Raw genomic sequence first — 15,645 nt, forward strand, 5'->3', positions numbered from 1 at the left:
TATTTTTTTTCTCACAAAAGTAATTTTACTTTGGACCATTTTTCAAAGCAGTTTTGATGGAACACATCCAAATGCTGTTTCCATGGAACTTACAGCATGGAAACGTGCAGCTTCTCAATCGGGACAGTGCTTATTACTTGGAATTCCGTGACTGCTGAAGCTCAGTGTGAAATGGTTGCATACATTTTTACTTGTTTAAGCACAACAATTTGCCTGTTCTTTTTCTATAGTATGTATATCTATCTTATAGATAGTCACTTACATTAGATTTCTAAATCTCAAAGTTCCTGAGGGCCACTTACAGTCATATTCATCTTTCTCTACTGTACCTTGTCCAGTGTCTTGCAAGAAGTAGATGTTTAATGAATGTTTACTAAGAGGAATACAAGATGACATAGCAGGCTTTGAAGAATTCAAATGTATTTTCCTGATTTCCAGTATAACTTTCTGCAATGATGGAAACACTCTGTCTCTGAGCTGTGCAATACAGTAGCTACTACTGGCTAGTGTGACTGGGGAACTAAGTTTCTAGTTTACTTACATTTAAATTTAAGTAGCTGCATGTGGCTGGTGGTTAACATATTTGACATAGCAGCTCTAAATTGTCATATATTTGAACTTCATCAGGTATCCTAATTGTATTTGGGTCCCTCCTTACTCTCATTATTCTCACTATGTGTTTTGATGAGGAGATTGTACAGCCAGCCCTGAGCAAGGCAATAAAGGAGTGAGCTCAAATTTTCTCTTACACCTGCGGTAGAAGGCCCTTTCTGCTGCTTGGTCTCTGGGGAAGGGCTGGAGCTTGTGCCTGAGTGTTTTCTGGAAAGGAGTGACTTATCTCTTGGTGTTGCAAAGGGTTGACAGGGGCTCTAGAAGGGAACACAGCGGGGGATTTTTCAGTTTCTCAAGGCTCAGTAATGTATAGTCTAGGCCTGTAGGAAAGAAAAGCTCCATCATTACCCAAGAAAAGCAAATTTTTTCCTTAGAAGAAAGAGGAGAGCAGGAAGCTAACAAATGTTAAATAGATTTCCTCATGCATAAGTCCCAGTGGCGCTCCACTGGGGTAAGAATCTTTAGGCTCTGTCTGTCTCTTTGACAGACATATGTCTGACATAGAAGGCTGTGTACATCACCAGCAGCCATTACTATTACAATACAACCATGTATTTTTTCTAGTTGTGAAACTTCTAAATTCCTCTTCTGAAGTTGACAGTTTGGGATTAATAATAATAATAATAATAAAACCTCTCTTCTCTTCTTACCACCAGATAGGAGTAGCAAAAACTGTCCAGGAAGAGAGAAATGCTGTTCCTGCAGGGTGGACCCCTTTGATCTCAGTGACTTCTAAGAACCACCATTCCTCATGCTGTGGCTTCTGCTACTTCTCTTGAGGAGCCAAAAGGTTAAAGAGAGAGAGAAGCAGGAGTGAAATGGCAGCCAAATGGGAGAGTACATGTTGGCCCTTGAGTCAAGGTCTATGTGTTATCATGTGATTCTGGGCACAAGTCCTTTCTCAGGATGTAAATAATGTTCTAAAGGTAGATTTTTAGGCTCTTGTCCCCTATTAGAAGTCAAACAAATATGGAGTAAAGGAAAATGGGTGCATTGTTAATACCGATGTACTCATGGGTGGCTGCAAAAGCTACTCTAAATGAATCTGAAATTTCAGGATGAAAACTTTAGAGTTAAGAATTGGCATCATTATTTGTGAAGGGACTCAAGAGTATCAGTTGTGAATCAAGGAGCAGGATCTGCCCCAAGGAGCCTACTATCTAAGGCTGACAAAAACAGTAGATATTAATATTCTGTATTATGCACAAAACTGGAACTTAAAAATGTTTTTCCTTTATAAAAATATGTTCAGATTAACTTTTTAACTTTCCTTCCTTTTCAAGTAGAGGTGAGAGGTAAGTATTACCTGTCCCTTTAGGCATAAGATGAAAACAAAGCGCAGAGAGGGAGGTAACCTGGCTAAGCTCACAGAGCAATCATGCCCCTATCACATCAGCATTTGAGCAGGGAACTTCAAACCAGGAGCCATCAAGCTGGCCTTTCTCCATGGAGTAAGATGACAGCTTTAATTCCTTACTGATGTACGAGGACCTGAGTGTATAGAATACATAAATAAATGTGCAAAAGAGGAAAAGAAACCTCAATCTGGCAAAGCTGTTGGAGAGAAGACAAATTGATACCTGTGACTCTTGTTCTGATTCCCTGAACTTTTTTTAAAAAATAAGCTTTTGCTTTGAAATAATTTTAGATATATAGAAAAGTTGCAAGATAATACAGAGTTCCCATATACCCCTCACCCAGTTTCTTCTGATATTAACATTTTATATTTTATTTCCTGAGTTTTGCAATAATTTTATATGTATGTTTACAAGTCAATTTGTTTCTATAGCCTTCCTATAACATTCCCCTCAAGTTTACTGCCAAGATAGAATAACCTACATATATGATAAGGGTTCAACAGTTGAGCACTAAACATTTTGGTTGAAAGGTCACTTGGGAGTTATAACTGCAGTTATCATTACCGGAGAATGGGAAAGGAAGAATAATGTTTATTATTGTGAAAAAAATTCTTTAGAATAAGAGGTTCCTCTCAGACTGGAAGTTAGTTTATCCTCTCAGGAATGGTTGAGGGTTTTAGCAATACTGAGATGACAAATAATTTTGGAAACAGCATTTTATAGGATATGCATTAAAGGAGATCTGTATTTCCCAAAGTTTCTGGATTTGTTCAATGGCAAATAAAAATAGAATTAACCAAGATTACAAAAATTTGGTTGATAACAGTGCACCACTTTAAAGTTGGAAGAGAATTGAATGATGGATCAGTGGAGGATATGAAGGTCCAGTGGAGCCCAAGCAGAGGATTGGTGTGTCATAAAGGAGTGCTATTGTTGAAGGGTATTTAGGAAAGGACTAAACCAGGTTTCTCCTGTATAAGAGTTTCACCAGTAGTTTAATGAAGAGGGACTGACACTTGATATTGGACTAATACTATAGTTATTTATTATTTGAGATTATTAAATTTACATTTATGCTTAAGGTAACTATAGAAGGAATCTTATGGAATTTCTGATATTTGACAATTTTTGATTCACAAAATTGGAACTTTTGTATGATTCATCCTAATATTTAGTAAACTATGTGGTTAATTCAAAAAACTTTTGCTTAGTTTCACTTTATACTGTTTTTTGTTTTTATGAACTTGGAAGTAAAGGACAGTGATCTGAGCTAGAAAAATCCAATTGAGATTTGTTATGGATGGCTGGGCACGGTGGCTCAAGCCTGTAATCCCAGCACTTTGGGAGGCCGAGGCGGGTGGATCACGAGGTCAAGAGATCGAGACCATCCTGGTCAACACGGTGAAACCCCGTCTCTACTAAAAATACAAAAAATTAGCTGGGCATGGTGGCGCGTGCCTGTAATCCCAGCTACTCAGGAGGCTGAGGCAGGAGAATTGGCTGAACCCAGGAGGCGGAGGTTGCGGTGAGCCGGGATCGCGCCATTGCACTCCAGCCTGGGTAACAAGAGCGAAACTCCGTCCCAAAAAAAAAAAAAAAAAAAAAGATTTGTTATGAAAATATCTAGAATGGGCAGACAGATGAGCAGCCACCTAAATGCTACCCAAATAGGCACTCTTCCTCTGTGCGAGACATTGCACACTTGTATCATAACTTTATATCTTCTTCAAGGGGTAAGTTGATTCTATGCACTTCAGTTTGTAAATTTTATAGGTTTAGTAGTACTCAGCATCTTTTCCTCCACTCATCTAAGAAAGTACATCTGAAAATGATTGTTTATCATCCTACAGCTTAAGGTTTAATTTTCAACCATAAGGTGGCATCATATCACATTTTATGCAGAAGCAGCAGGTTGTTGTTCTGTTCACTGAAATGACTAATGCTCTGCACATGTCTTTAAGTTGTGAGTGTGACACATTATTGAATTTTGAAGTTTATAAGCAAGTATTATAGGCTGGCATCTCTATATAGAGGCTTAACATTTTTTTTCCTTATATTTGATCTTTCTATATTATGGCTGAGAAGTTAGTAATAGAACAAATTATTGCAATATTAGCTAATACTATGTTTTTCCTCATTAAAATATGTAAGGCAGTTTCTTGCATATATAGAAGCTGCTCAGAAATATTCATTGCATGATTAAATTAATATATTCCTTTAATAGGCCTTACCCTCAGGAATTCATTTTCTCATTTGTCAAGTTGAATTTATAGCATACTTTTATTGCTTATGACCCATTTCTTACTGGCATAAGAAGCTTATTTCATGAAGAAGTTAAACTCAACTGAACACGTTTAATTTTCCTACTACCCTTTAAAAATACATTACTGTTTTTTTACACACCACTTTTCTTTGCTTAATTAGAAATATCTAGGACTTGCGAATTGCATAAATGCACCAGTTTACTTCCTCTAGTAGCCTGATTTTAAACTCTGGTTTAGTTTGCAAAGATGAGTTAAAAATTTGCTTCATTTTTCTTTGTACAAACATTTGTACCTTGTAGAAAACATTGTAAACACTTTCCTAATAAAATCATCCTTTTTTCAGATGAAATGGTTTTGTTCGTGGAACTCTTTATAGTTTTGTGGGAAGTCGGTGCCACTTTGCCTGCTGGAAACAACCCCACAAGGCATATCGCAGGGCATCCTAGAAGTCTAGTTTGGAATTTGGAAATGGAATAATAGGACTTTGGTCTCAACATTTCTCTGATTCCAAATCTCTTGGAGCACTTAATTCTCATTCTGACTGGCTATGATGCCAAAGTAACATATTGAAAAATGAAAAATTGTTAATCATGAAAAAAACCCTTAATGACACTATACTGGAAAACCAGCTAGACTGATGTTTCTATTAAATTGATTTCATGAATTGAGGCTTGGCTATACCTTAGATATTAAATCTTTTTTCCCCTTGGATGGAGCTCTGCTCTAAAAAAACCTGAATTATATTTTTCTCTGTATCACCCTACAATTGATAATATAGGCATTTTATAGTTAATATTTTCTTCTCGAAAGAAAGCCAAGGTGGAATGAAGTGAAAAGTCAAGGTAAAATAAAGTAAAAAGTCAAAGTGAAACAAGCAGATTGGTGTAAAATAGAGTAAGGGAGTATTCCAAGGAAGAACATTAAGGAAGCCATCCCTAAGAAGATGATGTCTCTTCTGGTTGTAGGATGAGACAGAGACAGCCCTATAATTTGGTTTTGAATCAGGTGGGTAAAAGACAGATTGGTAGTGGCTAGGGAGAACATCTCAGGAATGAAAAAGAGCTTAGCATGTAACAGAGAGTGGGAATAGAAAGGAGGGCAGTGTGGATGGAACATTGGGGTGGGAAGAAGGGGCCGCTGGTGTGGTGGTAGGGTAAATAGAACAGGTGGGCTAGTGTCACTGCAAGGTGAAGCAAATGAAGAGTAGGGAAATTACCTGATCTTATTTACCTTTTAAAAAGCTTACTCTGGTTCATCAACAGTAGAATGGATAGATAAATTGCGATCTGTTCATATAACGGGATGTAAAATAGCAGGAAAAATGACTGATATGTTGCTCTCCAGTACCTAGTAGCATGATATAATGTGTCAATTTAAATATAATGTTGAGTGAAGAAAGACAAATGCAACAAAGGACACATTTCATGAGTCAGTTTTTGTGAATATTCTGTGATGTGGGCACTGGTCACATGGATGTACTGAGTCTGTGAAAATTCATCAAGTTGTACATTCATGATTTGTGTACTTTTAAAGTGTGTTAAACTTAAATAAAAGGTTAAAAAAGGATTACTCTGGTTACAGAAGAGAGAATAAATTTTAGAGGAGAGTGGAAGCAGAGAGACCAGTTGGGAGGCTATTGAAATTCTCCAGGTGGAAGATGGTGGTGGTGGAAATGGGGAGAGGTGAATGTATTCTAGATCTAATTTGAATTATAGTACAGCATTAATTATTAGATGGAACCATATAAAATACTCGATGTTTTACCGCTTTTGGCCTTTAAAGATGAGTTTCATATGGCTCAACCTACTGGAAATGGATTGTAGGGACATCCTTAACTCATTCTAGTTATTGTTTCTCTGTTAAGTGTGATAACTGTTGGTTTTATATATCTTTTCTTTGTGATATTAAGAATAAAAGCTTATGGTTTTACTTGAGAACAGATACTGAGTTTTAGTTATTCCTGTCTATTCACATAACTATATTACTTTCTCTATGATGAGTTATGTTGTAGCTTTTTCCTATACTAGGATTAATTTTTCAAAACGAGTAGTTTTTAATGTAACTGATTAACATACTAGCGCTATGTCCTATTATACTTGGTCACGAAGATTGTGATAACAGTGACTGTCAAAAATTTGTATTGTAGCTGGGTGTTGTGGTATATGCCTGTAGTCCCAGTTACTTAGCAGGCTAAGGCAGGAGTATTGATTGCTTGAGGCCAGGAGTTAGAGGCCACAGTGTGCTGTGATTGCGCCTATGAATAGCTGCTGCACTCCAGCCTGGGAAAGATAGCAAGACCCCAACTCTAAAAAAATGAAAATGAAAAACTTTTTATTGTTTTAAAAGACGAGGTTGAGTGTTTATGCCATCATATAACAATATAAATTTTGTTTGAGGATATGGATATTAAATACCAGGTTTATCAGTTTTTACCCCTCTCCCTGAGAGCTAAGGTAGTTTTTGTATCCATTTAGGTATGCTTGTGTGGGTTGTCAGATTTCTGAAGAAAAGTGCAGGATCAAGAGGCCCCTGACTGCTACAGTGGGGGTTATTTAAGTTGTGAGCATGGAGGTATCTTAGCTGGGCAGCTGAGATGTACAAAGAAGGCTGCTCAGCAAATTCTGACCCTGCAGCCCTTTCTATTGTAACAGGATCTTCAGATTCATATTCATCAAATTGACATGTGATAGTCCAAGGAGAAAATAACCTTGGAAATGGTCTATTGAAAGTAATTTACTTCCTCATCTATCACATTCTCAAATGATCTAAATTTGAGCAAAGCCGTGGAGGTATAATAACCATATTCTGAAAGTTGAGAGGATCTAGGGAAAGGTATTTTACTTTTTAAATTTTTCTCTCAACATACATTTTTTCACACAAATGTATATAAAAGTGGAAGAATATGTATATAAAAGTGGAAGAAATGTATATAAAAGTGTATATAAAAGTGTGTGCACACACACACACACATATGTTTTAAACCAGCTTTAAATTCATTTTCTCATATCAGAGAAGCATGCCTTCTGGTTAGTATTAGATTTTCAGAATGCACAGATGGAGAATAGTTAATGGAAATAACCCCAACTGGATTTATTTTGCATTGTGCTTCACTGAGTACAGAAGTCATCTAGAAGGTTCTAATTTTTTCCCCGAGGACCATCACAAAACACAGTCCCCAGAAGAGGGTTGGGGTGGGTGGGGAAATAATATGCAAATGTTTCCTTGAAAAATGCCCTTTCCTGTGTAGTTATAGAGTGAAATCGATACCAACCTCTAGATTTGTTGACCTGTTCATGAGATGGAAACAAAAATGTGAAAAGTTGAAAGTTTTTCCTGATGATAGTTTTTTTCTCTTTTTCATATGCAGCTAGTGTGAACAATCTTATGATGAGAAAGATCTTCAAACCTCTATATAGTGCTGAAGAATGTCATGTCGAGAAAGGGCATGCTTTTCCTATATCATTGTGCCTTAATCTTCTTAGATTTTTCTACAAAGAAATCACATTAATCAAATCTCCTTTCTGCTATATGAAAGGTTCAGGCTGAGTAATGCTCGACTTCGGGTGAAATTGGATATGGAAGAAAATCCTGACTTGAAATAATACCAGGACTTTTCATAATCCTGTGTTGCCAGAGTCTTAGTGCAAGACTGTAATTTCTAGCTAGGGTTTTGTGAAATCCCAGAATCATCCTAGTGAACACAAGAGGTACTCTATATGCTTTAGAGACCAAAAACCCAATTTAAATGTAAACATAAAATATTTGTTTTAAAAATGTTTAGGAGTAGGTTTATGCATGTGTCTTTAAATCAAGTAAAGAGCAGCCATTGTAAATTGCAAATACAAAAAGGCAGAAACCGCTATTCATCTGGTTCATAAGCTTTGCAGGTGGCAACAAAGACAAAATTGTGTCTAAAATGTAATCTGATTATAAAGAAATTTAATTCAGAATCTACATATCCAAAATGTGGTCTTTCAAAATGTTTTTTTTGGCGGGGAGAAGCTATTACTTATTTCAACAATGTATTTATTAAAGTATTTTTGGACCATCATGAAAACTTTTTTTTCCCTCTGAGTCTGTGGCACATTCCTTTGAATATCTTTTAGTTGGGAGAGGCTGAAGCATTTGAAAAATCCAAAGCCATTAAGAACCAAGTCTAGAGAGTAGGATATATGGTCAGTGTGGGTACTATTGACTTTTAGAAAAAGCATGAAACAAACCACATTGTATTCATAAATCATAACATCACTTTGTACCCCATAAATATAACACTTTAGTTTGTGAATTTATAAGTAAAAATATAAAAATAAAAAACAAACCAAAATAAACAACAAAACTTCACATATTACAAAATAATGGGACTTATTTACTTTTGTGGTTGCCCTGAGGGCAAAACTGAAAAATAAGCTCAAAAAATGTACTGAACTCCTTAAAACTTAATTCTTTAACCTCAGTGTATATTTTATGCTTATAGCACATCTCAAATTAGATGAACTGCATGTTAATTTACAGCCACATGTGACTAGTGGCCACCATATTGGATAGCATGATACTAGAGTCCACACCTTTTCTTCTTTTTCGTTTTTTGCAAAAAGAGTTCAGAGAATGTTTATAAACTCTTCACTTAGTTATTCCAAATGTTAATAACTTATATAAACACAATATATAAATTATCAATATCAGGAATTTAACATGGCTGCAGTAACGATATTTAAACTGCAGACCTTATTCAAATTTTGACAATTACCCCACTAGGAATTTTTCTGGTCCAAGATCAAATCCGGGATATCACATGCTGCATTCAGTTATCATGTCTCCTTAGTTTTGTCCAATCTAGGAAGTTCCTCATTCTTTTTTTTTTTTTTTTATAACTATGGCAGTTTTGAAGAATATTGGCCAATTATTTCATTGAATGTCCTTTAGTTTGTATTTGTCTGGTGTTTCCTCATGATTCAATTCAGGCTGGAAACTTCCAGCAAAAGTATTATAGAAGTGATGTTGTATTCTTCTCAGTGCATCATATGAGACACATGATTTTGATTTATCCATCACTGGTAATGTTAACTTTGATCACTTGGTTAAGCTGGGGGCTGTCAGCTTTCTCAACTGCAAATGCACTGTTTTACCTTTGCCATTTGAAAATTTAGTTTAAAAAATATATAGAACAAGAGTAAGTATATACAATTTCTTTATTCACTGTTTCAGGAGAACTCACTGAATATAGTTTTGTTTTTAAAGAAGTATATTCATTTGCTGTCAAATAACATTTTAAGCCAATTTAAATTTCATGTTTCTCATCATACATTTGCCCCAGCTTTTAACATTTATTGATGATACTTGCCTGAAACAGTTATGGTGGGGGTGGTTGCCATTTTGTGATTTTTAAAATTTCCATCATTTCTTCTACATTTATTAGTTGCAATTTTACTGTAAGAAAGAGCCATTATTTTATTTTAATCAGTAGAAACTGTGTGGATTCTTACTTTATTCTGTGGCTTATTGTCCATTAATATAATTACTGTGTAGCTCAAATACTCATATACCCAGATTTGGCCACTAGGAGACTCTTTTAGTTTAGAGCTCACATTCTTAAAGACTACTCTAACCTCCTTCCCTATAATTGTGCCTATTTACTTCAGAAAGGCCCCAACACAATCTTGCTTCTAATAGGCTTTCAGTCACATAGATAAATAAGAGGCTTATCTTGGCTTCTGAGTATAATCCTTTGTTCTTCTCTAAAAGAAGCAATTTCTAATCTATCATACCCTAGGTTCATTTGCCACTTTCTCACAGTTTTTGCTACATACTTTACATACGAGTATTTTTAAGCTTCAAAGACTATTCATGATAAGTATCCTACACATGCAGTAGGAATTCAACTATTTCTAGCACCTTTAGTTACTTCCATTTGCTTTAATTCAACAAACATTTGCTGCCAGTTACACTGGAGAGAAAAATGTGGAATACAGTCTATTCTATGATCTTGACCAATTTGCTATCCAGTGGGGCAGATGAGACATCTAGCAATTATAGTGTAGTTATAGCAGGATGTGATAAGTATTTGAACAAAATGTTATGGGAACATAGGAAGAATGACTTGATGTCCAACTTGGGGGTGAGGTTAAGGTGATGGAAAGGAACAGGGCAAGGATGAGAGGTGCATGTAAGATTTTCTCTGGGGTTTACCAAAAAAGGACAATAATATGAATGTTAATCTGAAGAAAATGTCTGCCAAACAACTCATTTCTTTTGCCATTTGGTCTTTGTATTGATTATTTCAAGAACTGTTTCTTTTTTTTCAAAAATTCTGAAAACCAAAGGTCAGAGAGGTTTCCATTTTTATAACTAACTGCTGAGACATGGGAACTAACAGTGACCTGGAGGTGATAACCTACAAGTGTAGCAAGAATGGGTTAAGTTTTTTATCACTTTGCACTGTCCTGTTGTTCAGTCTTGAGATGGAGAATCAGAGCAAGCCTGGATTGGGAATGTCTTACATCATACACTTTTTTCCTTCACTTTTCATTTCACTTGGCAAAAGTAGAGCCTACACTCCACATTATCTGACTGTGTTCACAAAGAACTCATGTCATGATATCCTTTTAGGAGTTATCTAAGTGGGGAAAAGGATGATGAATTCCAGGACAGTGATTGCATTTTTGAGCAATAAGCGAGTATCAAGAGACAGTTTTGGAAGGTAGTGGTGGTAGTGGAGGACTCTTACTGCCCTTCGTGAAAGTATTTGTCTTTTATCAAAGTGACTCTTCTATTTTAGCATGCAGTGCAGATGCCGTTTGGATATCCTTTTCTTTGCCGCTTTTGGTACCGAAGGCATTTGTAGCTCCTGATCACTAGAATTGACTATTTGGCACCTTGCAGTTCTTTGCTAAATTTTTTGATGCCTTTGAAATTCTTCAGGCCTGAGACTCGCCAGAGACCAGGGCAAAAACGTGGCTGAATGAATGAATGAATACACATGTGAGAGAAAAATGTAAGAAGAAAGCTGCCTCTCTTAGACTGATCATGAGTTAAACAGAATGCCATGTGCTCTTGTGCAGAAAAGACTTTTCTTAGTCTTTGAGTACAAGTTTTCTAACTTACAACACTGAATAAAATGTGAACTTAATGCACATAAAATATATACAAAAGGGTTAGTTTGGAAAAACTTCTGAAAATTATCTTACTAAATGATTTCAATGCCGCTGGCATCTAGAGATATGGGAGTTGTATCCTCTTAATGGTCTTCTTATTAGGAACTTAAATACCCAGAAATGTGCACGTATGTATATAACAGCTTTTCTATGTATAATTCATGTTTATGTATATAGTTTATATTTCAACTGAGAATGTTTTTGTCTGAATGGTTTATTTGCGATTTTATGTGTGTGAAAAATCTTTAAAAATTTTGAAAGAGAATTTATTTTATCTTCTAGTGCTAGTGTTTGTCTTTTTCCATCCAAGCTTATTTCATGAGCACACAGAATTAAATATACTTGACTTATAGAAAGGGAATCAAAGATGAACATTCTCCCAAACCTGTTGTCATGTGGTTTAAAAATTACCATTGATTTTAAGTCCTAAGTGTAAGCATTTTTGGTATATGTATGTGAGTATAAGTACACACACACACATGCACAAATACATACACTAATCCTAAAGTGGGAATGAGCCTATAAGAAAATAATAACTCAAAGTGATAGAAGTATGATTATCAAAAACAGTGTTGCATCTGTGATGTAGTTTTGTGTATGTATCAGAATTAATCACTTTTGGGGAGTTATTTTTACATGAAGAGAAAGAGGTTGCTTGACTCTTGATTCCTTAGAGAATTAGACTGTTTGGACAGAGTTACGGAAAAGGGATTGTGTCACAAGTGAAGTTATGGTTTCAGGACTGCTTCCAAATATTCCTGCTTTGGTTTTAGGGGTACGGAGCTGAGGAGTCTTGAAGCAGTCTTTTTGGTCAAACAATTTAACAGGCAGTGGGTTTGGTGCCAGTGATTCCATTTCTAAAGGATTTTCCTTTGAAGTGTTTGTTCTTCAGTATGTTTTTCCAGCCAAACATATGCCTGTGATTTGAAATCAGCTTAAGAGTTTTCTTTCACATTTAGTATTTGTGTTTAGTTTGCTGGCATTAAAAGATGCAGAACAAACTCATTTGATTCCCAAATCCCTACAATGATATTGCCACTAAGGATTGATTCTCATGGGGAGAGTTTAGTTATCACTGACTCTAGAAAAACACATGAAAGTTATTTTTGAAATAAACTTATTTCTGGAAAGGGCTAAAGGAAAACATGTTTCAGCTTGCATATACTTGGCATCTTTTCTTCTAGAATTTCTTAGAAAAGTATTTCTTATTTGTTACATTGTCTTAGAAGCTCAAAAATTTTATTCTGCCTGAAACATGGCTGTTACCCTTGACTCTTCTCAACCAAGGTTATAGCTCTAGCTGGTGACTTGAAATATATTAACTGGATTAATTACTCTTGAGAATTCATTGCACCTGTGGAAGCAGAATATTGAAGATTTTGAAATATATATATATCCTGCCATGTTCTGAAGAGATGAGACTTGTGTTTGATAAGACACTGTCCAGAGTGGGTAAATTGCCTCTGAGCCTGTAGTTTTTGTTGTTGTTGTTATTTATTTGGCTGTTTTTTGAGACAGGCTGTGTCACCCAGGCTGGAGTGCAGTGATGCAGTCACAGCTCACTACAGTCTTGACCTCCCAGGATCAAGCAATTCTCACCTCAACCTCCCAAGTAGGTGGGACCACAGGCATGTGCCACCATACCAGGCTAATTTTTGAAAATATTATTTGTAGAGACAAGGTCTTGCTATGCTGCCTTTGCTGGTCTTGAACTCCTAGGCTCAGGCAACCCTCCTGCCTTGGTCTCCCAAAGTGCTGGGATTACAGGCATGAGCTACTATGCCCAGCTGATCCTTCATTTGAATTCAAATATTGGAGGATGGCAAAAGGGGCCAACATGAGAGCATAAGCTCCTTAAAATAACTGTGATGGGATCTCCTGGAATGGAACCAAGCAAACCAAGAGGTATGTTCTACACCCTTGGCTTCAAGAGTAGGCCTTATGTTTTCTCTTTCAAGGAACTAGTTTTGAGATCCTAAAGGACCAACTTTGACCAATAGAAATTTTCCTCAAGCTCTTCTTTTTTGATGACAAAATATAGAAAGTCCTTTAATTTAATCACACACAAATCAGGCCTCAAATAACAAAAGCAAAAGCAAATCAAAGTTTATAAATAAAAATGAAATACAGACCTGGTTATTTTAGTTAGTATCCTTTCTTGGATTCAGGTGGCTTTTCAGAATACCCTTTTGTCCAGGTCAGGTCCTTTTCCCACACTTACCTAATTGAGGTGATTCTCATGCTTTGTGGCTCCCATGGTCAGGCCACCTTGTTTCTTCGCTGCCAGGAAGTCACTCTTGACTTTGTGAATGGCCATTTGGATTCAAATACTGGAGGCTGGAGGAAGAACCCAAAATGGGAATAGGTACTTGTTACCTAGGAGACTGAATTATCTTGAGAAATCTACTAGGTTCTCATTTCTTCTCAGTGAGTCCTCACCATGTCCAAGGGGCTCATTGACATATGAAACCAGGATGGCAGGTGGACTGTTATGGATTCTTCTAGTTCATTGTACCTGTTGGGTCAAGTTAGTTCATTTTTCCAGGCTCAAGCCTTAGGCTACATGCTCCCAGACCCAGGCTTTCAGAGTTATCACAGTCATGATGAATACCTTTAAATACACAATGTGTCTCCACATATGAGTTTAATTCATGCATAATCCTGATATTGAATAGTGATTTTGAAAAAAAATTGGTATTTGTTGTCTCCATTTTCTATTTTAATTATCTCAGCTTTTTAGTTAAATTAAATCTCCAACTTACCTATCCTCCCAAAAGACATCTAGTTGCCAAGATTATCAAATTTAGTATAGAGGTTCCTTCTTTTTTTCCCCATTTATTTATTTTATTGCATTTTAGGTTTTGGGGTACATGTGAAGAACATGCAAAATTGTTGCATAGGTACACACGTGGCAGTGTGATTTGCTGCCTTCCTCCCCATCACCTACACCTGGCATTTCTCCCCTTGCTATCTCTCCCCAGCTCCCCACCCCCCACCGTCCCTCTCCTATTTCCCCCCAACTGACTCCAGTGTGTAGTGCTCCCCTCCCTGTGTCCAGGTGTTCTCATTGTTCAACACCCGCCTATGAGTGAGAACATGCGGTGTTTGATCTTCTGCTCTTCTGTCAGTTTGCTGAGAATGATGGTTTCCAGGTACATCCATGTCCCTAAAAAGGACCCAAACTCATCGTTTTTGATGGCCGCATAATATTCCATGGTGTATATGTGCCACATTTTCCCTATCCAGTCTATCGTTGATGGGCATTTGGGTTGGTTCCAGGTCTTTGCTATTGTAAACAGTGCTGCAATGAACATTCGTGTGCACGTGTCTTTATAGTAGAATGATTTGTAATCCTTTGGATATATACCCAGTAATGGGATTGTTGGGTCAAATGGAATTTCTATTTCTAGGTACTTGAGGAATCGCCACACTGTCTTCCACAATGGTTGAACTAATTTACACTCCCACCAACAGTGCAAAAGTGTTCCTATTTCTCCACATCCTCTCCAGCATCTGTTGTCTCCAGATTTTTTAATGATCGCCATTCTAACTGGCGTGAGATGGTATCTCAATGTTGTTTTGATTTGCATTTCTCTGATGACCAGTGATGATGAGCATTTTTTCATGTTTGTTGGCCTCATGTATATCATCTTTTGTAAAGTGTCTGTTCATATCCTTCGCCCACTTTTGAATGGGGTTATTAGTTTTTTTCTTGTAAATCTGTTTTAGTTCTTTGTAAATTCTGGATATCAGCCCTTTGTCAGATGGGTAAACTGCAAAAATTTTTTCCCATTCTGTTGGTTGCCGATTCACTCTAATGATTGTTTCTTTTGCTGTGCAGAAGCTGTGGAGCTTGATTAGGTCCCATTTGTCTATTTTGGCTTTTGTTGTCAATGCTTTTGGTGTTTTGGTCATGAAGTCCTTGCCTACGCCTATGTCCTGAATGGTTTTGCCTAGATTTTCTTCTGGGGTTTTTATGGTGTTAGGTCTTATGTTTAAGTCTTTAATCCATCTGGAGTTAATTTTAGTGTAAGGTGTCAGGAAGGGGTCCAGTTTCTGCTTTCTGCACATGGCTAGCCAGCTTTCCCAACACCATTTATTGAACAGGGAATCCTTTCCCCATTGCTTGTTTTTGTCAGGTTTGTCAAAGATCAGATGGTTGTAGATATGTTGCGTTGCCTCTGAGACCTCTGTTCTGTTCCATTGGTCTATATCTCTGTTTTGGTACCAGTACCATGCTGTTTTGATTACTGTAGCCTT

General features: G+C 36.7%; 1 protein-coding gene across 25 annotated transcripts in view; it reads left to right on the forward strand.

Moving 5' to 3' along the window:
- Nucleotides 1–15,645, forward strand: part of MTERF1 (mitochondrial transcription termination factor 1) — a 469,560-nt gene that overhangs the window by 136,708 nt on the left and 317,207 nt on the right. The window contains exon 3 of one of the 25 annotated variants that reach the window (XR_004261234.1): nt 11,153–12,917. The exons of the other annotated variants lie outside the window; for them this stretch is intronic. The gene's annotated coding sequence lies outside the window, so the exon portion shown is untranslated. Of the gene's footprint in view, nt 1–11,152; nt 12,918–15,645 lie in introns of those variants that run through there. 25 annotated transcript variants of the gene reach the window in all.

Source organism: Sapajus apella, unplaced genomic scaffold, assembly GCF_009761245.1.
Source record: "Sapajus apella isolate SASKATOON/1434 unplaced genomic scaffold, GSC_monkey_1.0 scaffold81, whole genome shotgun sequence".
Taxonomy (NCBI): Eukaryota; Metazoa; Chordata; class Mammalia; order Primates; family Cebidae; genus Sapajus; species Sapajus apella.